This window comes from Anopheles stephensi, unplaced genomic scaffold (genome assembly GCF_013141755.1).
Source record: "Anopheles stephensi strain Indian unplaced genomic scaffold, UCI_ANSTEP_V1.0 ucontig70, whole genome shotgun sequence".
NCBI classification, from domain to species: domain Eukaryota; kingdom Metazoa; phylum Arthropoda; class Insecta; order Diptera; family Culicidae; genus Anopheles; species Anopheles stephensi.
In genome coordinates, this window is record NW_023405439.1 from 17253 (window position 1) to 29489 (window position 12237).

The following is a 12237-nucleotide window of genomic DNA, read 5'->3' on the forward strand; positions in this document are numbered from 1 at the left end:
TTCCAACCCCCAAACTTGTGGTTGGACTGTTGTTGGTCCGCAGCTCGGATAAGAGCGGGGATTGAAAATTGCAACGATCTAAAGCCGCCGGCAACGCATCTTTTTTCTCGAAGCATAGCTTCCCATTAGAACCGTCCCGGTCCGTACATGTCTGCAGGAGGTGTCTGCACACTCAAGAGCACCGGCACATTGGAGTGTAAGAAAAATGGCTAATCAAATGGATGCCGGAGAACGACCAGCACCAGATTGACCTTAGGCCGTCGATTGGCAAAGCTTCTTGTTGATCCCTTCCAGAAGCAGACATCGCTACCCCGGATGAAACAGTGGAAAGTGATTATATTTATCGCTTACGGTTGCATCTTGCCCGACGATGTGACGATCGATATAAATATTATTTGCAGGCGCAAGGATATCTTCTTGAAATATGAGGCTAGAATTTTTACTTGCTTTTGTTGGTGTGAAAAATGCGTAGGACATAAATAAGAATAATTTGTCTGTGGTTTGAAAAATGTGCCCGCACTGCACAGGTGTTATTAATTAGGATTTTTGAACGAAATTATAAATCACATAGATATTTGTAGGATTTATAGTTTGTGATGCAATATTTCCATCTCCTTAAAAATCATGACGATAATCTTCCTTTTTTTCTTCGTGGTCTGCTCAGAGTAAAGCCCGTCTGTAAGAAATGGCCAGGAACTACAGGTTCAGGACTGCACTCTTCTAAAAACGGCTGTATCCGATCTCCGACAGTTTCGACAATTTATTATCCAATCAACGGACTAACTATGCTCCTCTATGCCTCGTGACAAACGGGGTGCTTCCTGGTGCTTCCAACTTAGCTAGTTCGTAACTTCTCCACACACCCTGATCGCACACTCCACCAAAAATAGTCCTTAGATCCATGACAATTTTTTTTATTATTTCTATGGTATATCAGCGTAATTACCAAACGTTTAAAAAAATTTAACTTGTGTTTAAATTCTTCTTTGAAAATTACCGAGCAAAAACTCTAATAAAATCTTCTTTTTCTCTGACACCACAATGCGAGGTACGAGCTAGATTTTACTCGTAACTGGATGCGTTCGGTGAGGCGTTCTGGGTGAGATTTAAACCCCAGTCCTGCCGTTATCGCCTCGGACACCGAACCGCCCAAAATAAAAAAGAGTCACAAAATAATGTTGATTAACATTTCGTCTTGGGCTAATGTACAAGTGGCCCACAGGTATCGGATCTTCTAGACGGCAAACCCGTCTATCGAATCCTATCTAGATCTTCCTCTCTCACTATCCAGTTATGAGAATACGGGTAAGATCCCGTAAGCATACCACTCTTATGCTATAGTTTAAGATATTCTCCTTAGTTTTCACTTATTTTCACTTACATGTTGTATAGGTGCAACCATTTAAACCGTCCATTGTTGCTAATTAAATATCCCTACGTTGTTGGTGGACGCATAGTTGTGTTCATTTCCCCTTCTTAAGAGAGGGAACCTGAATTCTTTTATGTTTGGATCGTCCGGTGCCTTTCTCGTGCCATGCTCCAGCTCACCGAATGGGCGATGCCAAATGCCAGATGGGCGAGTCTTATAATCTACAAAATAGTAAGGTCAATGAGCAACTTATAGCGTTCAACATCATCGCGGTTCCTCCATTGTCCATTGTCCACACATGCGATGCCAAAAACACAAAAAAATGAGTACCGAACTAATACATGTTTTATATAGACTCAACTTCGCTCGTCGAAGTAGATGTGTGAAAGCCAACAGCCGTAACACCAAGTACACTGTGCTTAGAGAGCTTAGAGAGCTACATCTTGTGGCTGACAAAATATAGGTGAAATGTTAAACAACTTCAAAATTGTGATCGTTTGCGTGTCTGTGCAAAACCCTTTTTTTTAATCAGTATCTAATCTGGGGCGTTGGCATAGTTTTGGTTGGATCTTTGGCAAGTTTCCAATACATAGGTAAGCTTACAAAAATGTATGTCTATGTCTATGTTATGTATACCAAGATCTTGATCTACCAAAAATTTTACCCTGTAAGACTCGAAAGGATTTTTCTTATGTTCGACTTAAGAACTTTGCTATTCATGTATCCAAAGGCTAGAAGTTTATGACTCGACAGTCAGTACCAGGACAAGACCATTTGAAGCTCCACTACGCCTAGTGAGTCTTACTCACCAACTAGGTACTCTTCACAACATTAAGGTCCTTTACAGCTTCATTATACTGCTCCAAAAAACGGTAATAACTGCTCCTCCACACGGAGCAAACTGGTTAATGAACAGGAAATAATGAATATAATCAAAAAGGACACAACTTTAGAATTGTCATTAGATCAAACTTATTTAGAATCGATTAGGCATATTATTCTTTTATTTCTTAATCTGGCGTTTATTCCGGATAAAATTAACTTCCTTGCTCCAGGTAGACAATTAAGACCACGACAACTATTACGTCCGGATTTTTCTTCAACCAAACATAGCGCTAACGACCCAATAATACAAATGATGGAGACATACAATGATTTTGACGATTTAATAGATTTCAACATGTCAGTTAACAATTTAAAAACTCTTTTAAGGTAACGGTTTTGATGATTATTTATTGTAACGTATCTGGTTCATGTTGTGCAGTTATGAATTATTGTTAGATAACTAATAAAAAAATATGAATATGAATATGAATAATTTTTTTTTAAATTTATTTTTGAGTTATAATGATGCAGCTTCGGTTAAAAATAATTTCCATAAGCAATCGGGTCTTCACAAGGCAGGACCGAGGTTCAACTCCCATCTGGACCGTCCCCTCATACGCAAGGCTCACTTCATTGCTACGGGTAAAACCAAGTCACAGAAAGTCAGAAATGACAGGCCGACACCTCTCGAGGTTTGTAGTGCCAGGGAAGAAGAAGAAGAATAGGGTTCATGATTACCTAAAATCAATTTTATATTAACAGGATTCTTTCTTTGATCAATACTTACTTACTTACTTATCAGGCGCTACAACCGCTTTGCGGTCTTGGCCTGCTGCAACAATCCTCGATACCGCACACGGTATAGCGCCGTCTTTGATAAATAAATCCTGATAAATAATAGAAACAGATCGTTGATAAATTTTTAAACTATTTTTTTTTAAATGACCGAAGTTATTTTTTAAATAAATACCAAAAAATATAATGCTAAAAGGACATTTTTCATTTACATTTAATTTAAGATTTTAATTGTATTTTCCATCCACTTTTACCCAATCGTGATAAAGTCTCATTTAAAATCTGATTAATTTTAACAATTTACTACACCACACCATACCCTCGGTTCATAAAATGCATGCACGGATGCAGAATTATTAACCACAATTATTTTTCCACCAAACCCCCTTGCTGCAGCTGAGCACCATTAGCGTTTCTACTGCCTCAACCATCGAAACCTTCATAAATCGCATTTTTAAGAAAGTGCACAACATGCAACCTCAAATTTGATAACAAGCTGCTAATGGCAGTGGCAGTAGGAAAAGTCCTCCCCAACCAAGCCTCCCTTTCGGTTCGGTTCAGTTTGGTTCCCAATTATTACTTTTTCTATCTTGATCTTGGCGTGGAGTGTTTGACCTTTTTCCTTGGTGTTGGTGCTCTAGCATTGTAATGATGGTCATCGTGTCGGCATGATATTAGTCGTTCTGTTTGCATTTGAAACGAGTCTTGCGGAGAATTTATCAACAGTACGATAATGGAGGCAACAATTGATGGGACCGACAAACGTCAAGTAGGAAAACTAAAGGCAGAAAAATCCTTTTGAATGTTAAAAATAAAAAAGGAAGGATCATCCAAATCGTTGCACGGTGCTACACACCGTATATGATAATAACTACCCCGGTGGTTATTTAGTTCGCCTCGAGTTACACGCTTTCCACCAGTCCTCACTAGCCTCACTTACCACGAATGGCCGTGGTAAATTATTTCTTCCCCACCCCAGCTTTCAATACACTCTTCCAACCGTACCAGGAAGATAGATCAAAATAAAGTTTCATCGTACGGCTTTTTTGCGTGATTCATAAATTATGAATTATTACTTTGCGCTATCGGGTAGTTTCGGGCAGCGGTACCAAATGAGACCAAACACGGCCGACAAGCTGTGAGTGTAATGTGAAGAAAACGTTCATTGAATCGTGAACATTACAATCGTTCGGTGGTGCAGTGTTAGAACAAAAAAAAAAGCATACTCCACTTACCACTGAAAGACTGGGGGCAATCGAGGCTCCAAAGTTTTGACCGTACGGTAGGAAACACACAGTAGAAACAATTCGCGGTTCGGCAAAGTTTGGTGGCAACTGACCAACGAGTTCATCCACAAATGAGCCTGAGATTTTCAGGCTTTCGCCAGGTCGTTTGTTTCGTGTTTTCGAACTTTTTCCTAATTTGCCAACTATCATAGTGTAAGCTTTTGTTTCAGTAGTCCATGTTTTTCTGGTTCTGGCAATCTTTCTCTTAAAGACCTGCACTTCGAAGCTAGGGCCATTGCTTCACAACATCCTATCAAGCTTCAGCAACCAATGTGCTACGCCAAGGAAGATTGGAAAAATACTTCTAGATATCCTTGAACGCTTCCACGAATCTCTTCTCGAACGAAAAACTCCCACAGAAACCGTAACATGGCCAAATAAACAAACCAAAAACCGCCACTAGAGTCACGATCAAAATCACGTTTCCAGGTATCATTGAATGTTTTCCACTTCGATTTGGAGAATACCCCCCCCCCCCTTTTTTTTTCTTTTGGTCTCGTGTGGATGCTTAAAGTAAATATCCACTTCTAGGTAGAAAGCACCCGGGGTAAGCTGCATCATATGTTGAACATGAGCGGTGTTGCGGTGTATCGGTTTCTCATCTGATTTACATTACACGCTTATGACGACACATCATCGAACCGCAATTTGTGTCGCAATCGGGTCCCATCTGTTGGGGGATAGAGAACGGGGCGAGAATGTCCTCGGAGCCGAGACCGCGATTTGGCGCAACATTGCAACGGTGGTTTTGCCGCAAAGATCGACCATGCAGTAATTTTCTCCCCTTCTCGGTCAGGACATGTTGCGATGAAGACTTCGACATGATTCGCCACCCCGTCGGATACCCCGCCGATGCTGGCCAAACGACCGCGGTCAACATACCTCGTGCCTCTCTGGCCGGCTATGAACGTGTGTGTGTGTGTTGCTATCTTTATCCGCAGTATCCAGTTCAAAGCACTCAGGAGCGCCCGGGAGATTTGTCTTACAAAAAGACCTCCCGATGCAGGGTAAGGTCCAGCAGTGACCACGGGTGGACATCAGCGGGACACGGCAGTCCGGCAGGTTCGACGTAATGTTGCACAACACAACATCAACAGTTACACGGGCCAAGCCAAGTACGGGCGTGTTGACTTCGCGACAGCCGACCGAGTCCCCGGGTCCTGAGGTGCTTGTTTGGCTGATAAAATATTTATCCACTTGGGCATTTTATTATTCTGCACATTTGTGTCAAAAGCCCTACCCTGCCCAGCAGCCACCATATGGACAGGAAGGATGTGGCCGGATATTGCGTCCCGATCCACAACACGTGATATGGAATCTGTTGAATCTCGGTGGCGCTCACACTTCCAAATCTCGCACCGCGCGAGAGCTAAACAGACTGCGGCATATTACTGCCGTGTGATGCAGTATCTCAACCGGTGCGGAACCGAAAGCAGCAGTCACCCGGTGCCGTATATATTGCTATACCCTTAACCCCTTTTCTTTCCCAGCGTCCTGGTGCGATCGCGTTCACGGCCTCTCCCTCGGGAGCCGTGGAAAAGTGCAGGATTTATGAAGATGTCGCCAAAAAAAAAGAAGTCCCAGCCACACAACACGGCTACAGGGATACAGGCCTCTTGTACAGTTCCTTTCAAACTTCCCCTGTGCATGAGGAGAGCAGGAGCTAAATGGAAACAAATGGCCCAAAGTGCACTCGCGTGACGACGGATGCATTCCGATGCATCTACTTTCCGGAATTACTTTCGTGCCAGGAGGGAGAGTCGGTGGCGATGGGTAGGTTAGTGGCATTCCGAACTTTGACTGCTGCAACGGGCTTCCGCTGATTTATGGGCGCCATGCAGCCCCGGACATAAACAGCCGAAGGAAACGCTTATTTCCGGTGGTGGTTTTTCCGCTGGGAGGAAGCAATGAGCCGCTTGTTTCTTTTTGTTTGCGTTTGTTATTTTGTGTGCTAAAGTTGTTGGCCCGGATTGCGTTCGTGATATGGTGGCGTACGCGTATCGTTTCGATCGCTTTGCAACTGTCCCTTGGGACGGTGAATAACGATTCGGATGCTATGCGTCTTGAATTTTTGCTCTTCGAAATTGATATTATACGATTTATGGTTCTTATGTGGTTTACAGCGCTGTTGGACGATTCTGTTGAACAAGTGTGAATTTTTTATCATGGAATTACATTTAAGCAAATATCTTGGTATCAGCACAGTACCAGTCGTGGAAAAGCTTGTTTGGTTGTTAATTTTTAATGTACGATTTATTGATTGTAAATTGTTACAAGCCTACAATTATTTCACAGAACATCTGTTTCAGTTCTCAGTTTCAGATTTTTATTACAAAATAATTATAATTAGCTAAGGATATGTTCGCTTTCCCTCGTAATAATAGTTTACAATATACAGCTTACAATATATTTGAGCCAGGGTCATTTAGTTTTTTATTCTTGTTGCAAAAACTACTGTCCCACTATACTTTGCAAACAATTTAACTTAAGTGGTTCAAACACTACAGTCAATTTAATTTGGAATTTTAAGTACACTTTTTGCCGTACAAGATTCTTAGACTTTCAATAACAAATAATACATTGTGTTAAGAGATTTAGACGTATAATTATTGTTATGTTTACGTCTGGAACTATCTTCCTTAGAACTAGAGTTGGGCAACATAAGCAAAAATGCGAAACTGGTTCTGGAAGATTTCAAAAAAATTGGAAGCAGCTCCAACCACACGAACCGTCCGAAACCGTCAGAATCTTCCTAACCGTAAGGAAACCTCGAAACCGTCCGGAACCGTCCGGATGTATATTATCGTGCATCTCGCGAGTCCAGCTCGTCCCCAGCGTCAGCTACAAGACTCCTTAAATTCATTAACCCACAGAAACTATTACAATCTTTGAGACATTCACAAAGGGTAAGCACATACTCGCTAATTCAGGCTGATTACGGTTCCTTTTACGGTTAGGGATGGTTCCGTTGATTTCGAACGGTTTCGGATGATTCCCATGGTTCCGGACAATTCCGACAGATCCGAACGATTCCAAACAGTTCCGCATGGAACCGACGACTCCATTTCCACGTAGTCAAACTGGCCGGATCCGGAGTGAAACCATGGGCGCATTCCAAGGAACCCATCACATATTAGAACATAGACGAGAATAATAGCTCAATACGCTTTTGAAGAAAATTCTGTAAGGAGAAACTGACGCTATCAATCTGATTGAGAACATGAACAATAATAATCCGTAAAGGATTCGGATTCGTTCTGGTCATTTCATTCGGCTATCACGAACCAGATCTTTTTACGTTGATCATAAACCACCAACAGACATCGTTATAAAATCATCCACAAATATTATATTTTATACTTTGATTTTGACTCTAGTGTAGCCTGTTTTAAAATAGGAATCGGAGGAAACAAAAAAGATATGAAAAAGGATAGGTTCTGATTGGGTTAGTGTGAAGCGAGTTTTAAAGAAATTGGAAATGTTGCTTTGAATGATTTGGAATCCGTTGGAAAATATATGTTAAATCTCATCCGTATCTTCCACCCGTGAGCCGATCGTGGTAGCATTAGGCCTAGTGGACCAGAAATGGCAGGCAAGACCTAAGAGGACGTTATGCCTAGAAGAGAGAAAGAGAAAGAGAGAGATAGAGAGAGAGAGAAGGAGGACAATATGTAATAAATGAATAAAATAATAAAACGAGAGCAGCACTAAAACACAAAAAAATAATAACTTTTAACGAAATATACATACACGTTAGTAAAATTATTTACACATATCTTTACACGGCTGGAGCAGATTTCGAATCCTGGGGAAATCGAGTACAGGAAAGCAGACAAGCCAAGCTAAGATCTGTGAGGCTGCAAAGTCAAGAAAGAAAAGAGAGAAGAAAAAGTTAAGTTTCCAAAATTTTAATTTATTTAGGTTAAATATTTATTAGTTGATTCTGCAACAAAAAACCTAAAAAAAAAAACAAATTTGCATTTATCTAAAATATTTCTAAAAAACGATGTAACACCTCGAAAATTTCCAACAAATTTCGTTTAAAAACAATTTTGATGAGTTATTGTAAGATAAAGATTTTAATAATAGTATAATAGTTTGCTATAAAATATCAGTCAAATATCATATCAAATATTAAAAGTGTTAATACTTTTGATCTCTAGATTGCACAAATGTACATATTGTTTTCTTTATTCTAAGAGCATTTGCACAGCTAAAGTTTAGAGAGATTTTGAGAGAAAGTATTAAAAAATTAGGTAATTTTAGAGTGCTTATTATTTTCTATAATTCAACTATCATACGTTAAATCCTTTGCCAGTTGCCATTTTCGCCGAAACAACCCGCTTCGGTTCGAAACCCCTTACAACCCAGCCCAATATCGTAAAGGCGCGTCTTTCCAGCAAAGGGTGCTCGACCTCGCGCCTGCGCAGTGTACAGTGGGGTTGGAAAAATCGCCCTGGAAAAGCGAAAAACGTTTCCACCGATAGCAAAAAGGACATTGTGTATCCTTCGTATGTGCGGCCGTGTGGCCTAATGGAGAAGGCGTCGGACTTCGAATCCGAAGATTGCAGGTTCGAGTCCTGTCACGGTCGAGCGCTCGGAAGCATTCTTTTTGTTTTTTATCGTTTGGATTTTTTTTCATCCTTCTGTTGTGTATGTATGTGACAATTTTTTTTTGTCCCGGACGATACGATTAAGGGTGATTCTAGTACGAAATTATTCATCCAAAAGGAAACAAAAAATGCCATGCCCAGCGAGCTAAAGCGGCAATTCGTCTCCTCTGATTTAATAAAACGAATTAATATTCATTGAATTTTTCTGATCGGCAGCGTAAGATAACTAACTGACGAATGTTACCAACAGCACCAAACGGTGCAATCTCGTCTACAAGAAAATTCATTCAACACTTCCTGCGAGAAAAAAAAAACAAATGAATCTCATTTCGGAGGGTTTATTAACAAAAATTCGGTTCCACTGACCCCATGCTGCACACTATACACCCGGCACCAATAAGTCTAACGAATTGACCATTCGCTAATGGGAGTGTGCTCTGTCTACCAATCCTTTCCCCCCGAACCATCATCCATTTGCACACCTTAAACCAAAGGCAACCAAAGGCAGCATTTCAATTAGCTGACTGGTTAGCAAATGAAACGCATAAGCCATGTCGCGACCAAGGACATGCACGAGCGTTCAAAGTACGTTATAATTACAGCGAGCTTACCCCTACGTAATTGCTTCCACTTGAGCGTACGACCACGTTGCAGGCACGGCAGTCATTACAATGCGCACATTACAGTGCTTCCAATGCTGCCGATGTAAGCACAATTTTCGCGGGCGCGTTTGAGAAAGTTTACGATTTTGGCGCACCATTTTTTACGATTACCACTGCGCTTCGTTTCTTCGATCGGTGGTCACTTGCGCGGCAGAGCCACGTACCACGTACCCCACCACCACAAACACGAGCCAACATTCAATCATTCGATCCGAAACCCTTCCGAAACCGCATGTTTATCGACGAGTTAAAAACATCATGTCAGAGAGAGAGAGGCGGTTGGTGAAAAGCTGTGCACAGGATTGGAGTAGTGAGATGATTCCATTGGAACTGGTGGGAACTTTCCCTGGGACATCGAATACTGCGTGACCGTGGCGATCAGCATTTTTGCACCGATTGGTCGACTGAAGGGCTTGGCTTCAGAGGAGAGGAGAGGAAGGTAGAGGGCGGTGAAGGGGGAAATTATCGGATCGCTTTCCACATGCCATTTGGTAGGTACTACACAGAGACAAACACGCACACACACACACACACACACACACACACACACACACACACACACACACACACACACACACACACACACACACAAACACGCATACGGATATGAACAAATGCCGCTTTACCCGGTGCGGATTACAGTGGTTATGGTTTTGATCGTAAATTCCCTACTCAATCCAACTTCCACTTACCTCCTCTCGAAAGTTCTTTGCAGGGCAAGGAAGCTCTCTCTCTCACTCACATACAGCTAAAACAGCTGCTCTACCTCCAACTTCCAAAAACCTGCTCCACAAAGCTACCCCCTTCATTCCCATTCCACGAAAGCTACCATGCGCCTCCACCGTGTCGTGTTAGGAAATCGAGTAAAATTCGAGCACGACGTAAATAAACGGGGATTATTATTCATTGATCCTCATCCTACACACACACACAGATGCGCACACCCATGGGCGTATACATGTACAGTAACACGCACAAACGCACAACCGGAACTGATGGAGCTTTGCAGTTACCGCTAGCGAACATTCAAATTACGACCGGTAAGGGCATAAAATTGTTCTTGTAGACATAGGTTCGAATGGGAAATTATGTTGCGGTCCTCAGCTAACCGGTTCCCAGTGTTCGCTATCACTTCCACCACCACCACCACCACCACTTTCACCGATTGTTCCGGTGTACCTGTGTTCCTATCCACTGCCCCAACCACACACACGCACGCTCGTATATTCTAATGGACTGCGACATGGCGCTTCACGTCAAGCGACGCCCGCTCGGTCACAGTGTCGTCAGCATCGTTAGTCAAAAAGTAGCTGCTGTTTGCATCAACCGTTTCACCCTTCGAAATGAGCTGGATGTGTTTTACGACTTCCTACACCGCCGCAGCAGAAGGGATGACTGCCGAATGGGGATTAATCACTCATAATCTTAACCGTACACCGGTTAACCACCGGAATGTACGCAATCGCACCAGAGGAATGTGACTGGGATTGAAAATTAAGTCTTATTGTTTCCTGAACAATAATTGTCTATTTTAGATTTTGTATCGCTTAAATTATTATCCCCATACTAATCGAATTTTTTATGGGGTTTGCTTTAATTTTGTGTTACTAAAAATTAAATTAAAATTTTTAAATTAGTTTTAACAAACAAAATTAAACATTTAGAAATCATTATCAAAATCCCAAAGCGGCAATAAAGGGAAAAGGGTATTGGATGTAAATGGATGAATAAATGCAGTGAACGATAGACCGATAAAGAGGAATTTAAATCACTGGTAACACCATCCGAAACACGAGAAAACGAGAATCATTTATACAATGTTCAGTCCATACGCGTTCCCAAAGACAGAAGACTGCTACGGAGTAAAGATCGTAAAAGGTTCCTTTACTACAAACAGACAGAAGAAATTAGTGCTGGAGCATTTTTAGCCCTAAATAGCCTAAGCCTCAAGTAAAGCAAGTCAATGCATCACTTATACGGCTTAACGAGTCAAGATCAATTATATAGAAGGCAACGTGATCCATACGGCGGCAAACATGTATCGTCAAATATGCATTTAAAGGCGGCTTGAGTGAAAAATCCCTGACTACTGTCTATTCTAGTAGAATCAAACCAAACACCAGGCCGCTATGGACATCGCGATCGCGCTCGCGAAAGCGTTACCGTAGGACACCGCTACCAAGGCGGTGTTTCTTAATGCCCACTTCTTCTTCTTCTTCCTTGGCACTACAACCTCGAGAGGTCTCAGCCTGCCATTTCTGGCTTTCTGTGACTTTGTTTTACCCGTAGTAAAGTAGTCAAGCCCTACGTTCGGGGAGGCGGTCTGGATAGGATTTGAACCCCGGCCCTGCCGTGTGAAGGCCGGCGCCGATGTCGCCTCGATTGGCCACGTGGCACGTAACCACAAACTTGCGCCCCTTGCTACAGATTTCTTCGGAAGCTACCAAGCTGGATTTGTTGGAAAGAATTTCATTACGTGCCAGGAACACAAGATCTCCACGCACCATCAGTTCATCGACTTCGAGGCAGCCTGCGATACAGTACAGATACCGTACTACAGTATGGTTTCCCTGCGAAGTTTGTACGGCTGTTGAGGGCTTCTATGGACGGTATGCCTACTGCGGGCTCCACAGACTCCAGAGATTCAGAAGACTCCTACAACGCACGAAATGCGCCATACATCTCAC

At 42.2% G+C, this 12237-nt stretch overlaps 1 non-coding gene across 1 annotated transcript; it reads left to right on the forward strand.

Annotated features, from left to right (window-relative positions):
* Positions 1 to 8794: 8794 nt before the first annotated feature.
* Positions 8795 to 8867, forward strand: Trnar-ucg. Its single transcript has one exon. It is a non-coding gene; the product is annotated as a tRNA-Arg (tRNA).
* Positions 8868 to 12237: the final 3370 nt, after the last annotated feature.